Raw genomic sequence first — 5,981 nt, 5'->3', positions numbered from 1 at the left:
TCTCTAGGCCAAGATACACTTAGATCTGAAGTAGCAACTTCAGATCTGGGCTTCTAACTCGAAATGGTTCTTAAACTTGCCCTTAAAGCCCCAAATCTCATGTTAAAGGTTGATCTATATGAAAAAGAGTGAAGGTAGTGATTCATTACCTTCAAATGCTCTGAAAAATCCCACAAACTCTGGATCTACTACCACTCCTTGAATCCCTAATGGTTCCCTTCTACCTTCTTCCTTCAAATCACCCAAAATGGCAAGAAAGCTTGAATGTGCAACAATAGAGGCTTAGGGTTTCGTATTCTGGATAAGAGAGCTACAAGGAACCCTAAGGGAGAGAATGAGATGCTTAAATAGTGCACAAAGTCCTGGATTTAGGGTTCCCCTCTTCAGACCGGACTCGCCGAGTCCTCTTTTCCGACTCGCCGAGTTGGTTACTTAATCGATCCCCTGGATACCGCTCCGACTCGTCGAGTTCCTCCATGGACTCAATGAGTTGACCCTTTAACTTAGAGTTTTCTTTCCTTTCTTGTCCTTTTCTGATTTTGAGTGTTACACCATAAGTGGAATCTGAGATGGAATTAAGGTTTTATTCAGTTCAATTGATGATTGAGGTGTGGTGGGGTGTGAGTCTTCATTGAATCCGTCAACAAAAATGTTTGAAATTCTTCTTCTTTTGTCTTGTTACCCTTCGAAATTAACCCCTGTGTGACATCTTTGATTTTCTCCTGACTCTGAATTGTTTGTAAACAGCCTAAGTCCACTGGACCTATCTAATTTTTTCAAAGGTCCATTAAGCCATTCATCTTGCCCCACATTCATTTTTGACCAACATTGAGTCTGGTTATCCAGCTGTTCCCCATGCACAATAATATCTTTGACTGACCTTTGGTGTTCCCCAGGCAAGGCATTCCCAGTTACTCGATCGTTTTCACCTGTCGCATCCTCCACCGGTGCTGAATTCACCTCTGGCGACCGGACATTACCTCTAACATCCACCTGCATGTTATCAATGTACGAGTCTTTAACAAATTCAGTATCAGTATGACCAATCTCCCCTTCCCCCAGGTCTTCATTGATATTCTTAGATGGAATGGTATCCACCATGTATCCATCCACACCCTCTCCGTCATTGTCGTCATATCCATCCTCCGATGAAGAGCTCACTTCCGTAGAGTAGTATCTTTGTTTGAATGGAGCCCAATCTAGATCTACTTCTACGTTTTGTAGTTTGATGATTCTACCATTGACTTCCACCACAGGTTCACTGGATATTGTGGATACCAAGGGTGTTAGGATACCGACCTTTCCATATGATAGATTAATAGTTGATTGATCAACCACACAACGGACCACAACCCTACCAACAAATTCCGCAATCATCGAGAAGTTTTCTTTAGAACATACTTCTGGTGGGAGACCAAGGATTTTTATCCATGCGATTCTCTCAGAATATGTAATTGCAACATCACCACTACCTACTTTAGTAAACCAATCAGTCCAGGTGTTCGTAAAAACTTTCCTATTGTCTTTGTTCACAAACTTCACACCGATGTATATATCACCAAGGTATTTTATTTCACAATAAGATCCGTCACAGTTCTTGAAAGAATAAGGGGCATTTTCAAGACGATCAAAACTGTGAAGTTTTCCAATCAGCGTGAGTTTTCCTTTTAGCCATGAATGCAGAGGGGAGTCATCAAGAATCATAATAAGATTAACTTTCCATTGAGGAGGGGAGGTGGAAGGGGGGGGGGGGGGGGCTCTATTTTTTTCTTTCATGACCTCAACAAAGGATCTGTTGTCTCTCTTGTTGAATCTTGGAGCATGAGGAAATCTATTATGATTCATGATGAAGTCGTTATGTCTTACATATTGAACAACATCAGGTTTTCTTTGGAACCTTACAATATTGACTTCTAGGATTCTTCCACCAAGTTTGATTCCATGTAGGTTCTTCTCTAATATATGTTCATCTCTAGTCTTCTTGAATCTAACGAAAGCAAAGTGTTTTTTTTATTGACATCTCTCTTTGTTGCCATGTAAACATCGACCACCTCTCCCTGTTTAGCAAAGATGTTAATTAGATTTTATTTCCTTACCGCATCCGGAAGGTTTGTCACAAACATAGACATAAGCCCTGAATGATTCCATCGTGGTCGATCTCTGATCTTCGTGATCTGATTCCATCTTCGCCGTATCGCATCCATCCCTTCACCTTCCATGGCAAAGTGTTGAACTGTTATGTTTTCTTATAAACATGTAACAACATATACAAACTCAAAGAAACCAAATAATCCACATATAACAGCATTTATAAATGATTCAAAAACACTCGAGAAATGTTTACATAAAAAATAAATAAATATTTTCAATTTATTTAAAATAAATACATTAACAACCAAATTTAAATTACTTTAAATTTATATTACAAGTATAACAATCTAATACATATGGATATTGAAAAAATAAAGTAATTATCCTGCATAACCTACAATTTATAGATTTTGGGAAATGATCATGAAGTCTGGAACATTGCAATGTGGACTATGTAGTTCACATTTTAATGTTTTGGGAGGATATAAACTGGTCTGGAATATGAGATGTCTATTAATTAAGGTGGCTTCCGAACTAACAAGTTGGACTTTATAGATTAACCGTACCATTAAGAATTCACATAACAATCTTTAATTCATACCTACCACCTTATTGAAGTAGTGTATAAAAATGTTCACCCTAACATTCCCTTATTCAAACCAAATCCAACTAATTCGTTCACTATACAATCATTTGAAGTAATTCCTTTATTTTCATATAAACAAGATCTTATCTATGCATGTTACAACAATGTGTGAAGATGGTATTTGAAACTTTGAAAATGAAGATTTTTCTTGTTATTCTCGTCTTAAACTATTTCTACAAGTCGTGGTTGATCATCTTGACTTCTATCATGGTGGACCACAATTAGACAAGATGCCAAATTATATATTTGAAGCGGCGTTGGATGATGTGAAAGACTAATAAGTTAACTAAAAATGACTTGGATACTTGATGAATGTTTATACATTCCCTTAGTAGACTTAATATATAAACTCAAATTGGTAGTAGGTACTAAGAAAAAAAAATTAAGGTGGCACAAAAGTAGATGGTGGTGTTGATTAGGAGATTGGCATGATTATGGAAAAACATGATCATCTTGACCTTGCTATTAGAATTAGACATGGTTTTCTTCATATGTGGTCGGATTGTATTTACAATATTTTTTTACATTTACTAGGATATTTAACTGATTATCCTTCAATCCTTAGATATGTTAGACTAAAATAAGTACATACTAGACTACCCATATATTTCAATTAACAATGCATTCCAGGCAAGTCTTACATAAATTACATGTTATGATAACCAATTGCCACAACACCCTAGGAAATATAATGGCGTTGTTATTGGTTTAGTTATTAAAGCTTTAGGATGCCATATATTTATTATTTGAAAGGACATTGTTAGTCGTTTAGTCATGAAGGTTTTAGCATGCCATATGTTTATTGTCTAGTGTTTTAGTTTTGAATTTTTTTAAAATTTCATACATTTATTGATCGATGGTTGAATTACTTTTGTTTTGAGTTTTATGTGTTATGTTATGAATCCATTCATGGTGAAGGAAATGTTCGAACATGTCCCTATAATGGGATAATTGAGGAACTATTGTGATGGTACCTCCTGTCGTGAAGTAGTTTTTGAGGGGTATATACTCCCTATTAGCTACAATGAGATTAAAACTCCCATGGCTAGTAAGAAGTTGGTTTTGAAGTTGTGAGGGCTATGAACTTCCCATATATGATTTGAGTTGATTGTGAACCGACAAGGGGTATGAACTCCATGTGTGTGATATGAGTTTGTATTTAACCGGCGAGGGGTAGAGACTGCCATATGTATGTGTAATCTGTAAAGTTTAGGATATCGAATGCTTGTACGATTTGTTAACGTGCTCATGAGGCTTCAAAAGTAAGTTCTAGTTCTATAAAGTTCGTAAGTTTATAGTATGGAATGTTTATGAAAGGTTAAAGTTATTATGAAAAATTTTCCTAGTATATTTCCAATTTATTTTTCTAAGTTTAAACCCATGTATGACACGGATATTTCGACTTACATATTTAGTTTGTAAGTGTGGTATGTACTCAGGTTTGGAAGGTAAGGACTAGACATAGATGGAGCTTGCTTAGGGTAAGGGGGGGCTGTGGCCCCCCTGAGTTTTTTGTCATAAATAGTCCTTACTATTTAGATTTTATACATATTTAGCCTAAAAATATAAAATTTATGTTGTGTCCCCCCTGCTCTTCGATTTTCACCTGCCGCATCCTCCACAGGTGTTGAATTCTCCTCTGGCGATCGGACACAACCTCCAACATCCAGCTACATGTTATCAATGTAAGAGTCTTTAACAAATTCAGTATCAGTGTGACCAATCTCCCCTTCCCCCAGGTCTTCATTGGTATTCTCAGATGGAAATGTATCCGGCATGTATCCATCCACACCCTCTCCGTCATTGTCATTATCTCCATCCTTCGATGAAGAGCTCACTTCCGTAGAGTAGTATCTTTGTTTGAATGGAGCCCAATCTAGATCTACTTCTACGTTTTGTAGTTTGATGATTCTAACATTGACTTCCACCACATGTTCACTGGATATTGTGGATATCAAGGATGTTAGGATACCAACCTTTCCATATGATAGATTAATAGTTGATTGATTAACCACACAAGGGACCACAACCCGACCAACAAATTCCACAATCATCGAGAAGTTTTCTTTTGAATATAGTTCTGGTGGGAGACCAGGGGTTTTTATCCATGCGATTCTCTCAGAATATGTAATTGCAACATCACCACTACCTACTTTAGTAAACCACTCATTCTAGGTGTTCATAAAAACTTTCCTATTGTCTTCGTTCACAAATTTCACACCGATGTATAGCTCACCAAGGTATTTTATTTCATAATCAGATCCGTTACAATTCTTTAAAGAATAAGGGGCATTTTCATGACGATCGAAACTGTGACGTTTTCCAATCATCCTAAGCTTTCCTTTCAGCCATGAACGCAGAGGGGAGTCATCAAGAATCATAATAGGATTAACTTTCCATTGAGGAGGGGAGGTGGACCGGGGGGTGGGTGGGGGGCTCTATTTTTTTCTTTCATGACCACAACAAAGGATCTGTTGTCTCTATTGTTGAATCTTGGAGCATGAGGAAATCTATTATGATTCATGATGAAGCCGTTATGTCTTACATCTTGAATAACATCAGGTTTTCTTTGGAACCTTACAATATTGACTTCTAGGATTCTTCCACCAAGTTTGATTCCATGTAGGTTCTTCTCTAATATATGTTTGTCTCTAGTCTTCTTGAATCTAACGAAAGCAAAGTGTTTTTTTATTGACATCTCTCTTTGTTGCCATGTAAACATTGACCACCTCTCCCTGTTTAGCAAAGATGTTAATTAGATTTTCTTTCCTTACCGCCTTCGGAAGGTTTGTGACAAACATAGACATAAGCCCTGCATGATTCCATCGTGGTCGATCTCTGATCTTCGTGATCTGATTCCATCTTCGCCGTCTCGCATCCGTCCCTTCACCTTCCATGGCAAAGTGTTGAACTGTTATGTTTTCTTATAAACATGTAGCAACATATACAAACTCAAGGAAACCAAATAATCCACATGTAACAACATATATAAATGATTCAAAAACACTCGAGAAATGTTTACATAAAAAATAAATAAATAATTTCAATTTATTTAAAATAAATACATTAACAACCAAATTTAAATTACTTTAAATTTATATTACAAATATAACAATTTAATATATATGGATATTGAAAAAATAAAGTAATTATCCTGCATAACCTACGATTTATAGATTTTGGGAAATGATCATGGAGTTTGGAACATTGCATTCTGGACTATGTAGTTCACATTTTAGATTGC

This window comes from Lactuca saligna, chromosome 9, assembly GCF_052625555.1.
Source record: "Lactuca saligna cultivar CGN05327 chromosome 9, ASM5262555v1, whole genome shotgun sequence".
In the NCBI taxonomy this organism is placed as follows: Eukaryota; Viridiplantae; Streptophyta; class Magnoliopsida; order Asterales; family Asteraceae; genus Lactuca; species Lactuca saligna.
The sequence above is the reverse complement of the archived record's forward strand: the minus strand, read 5'-3'. Positions refer to the sequence as shown.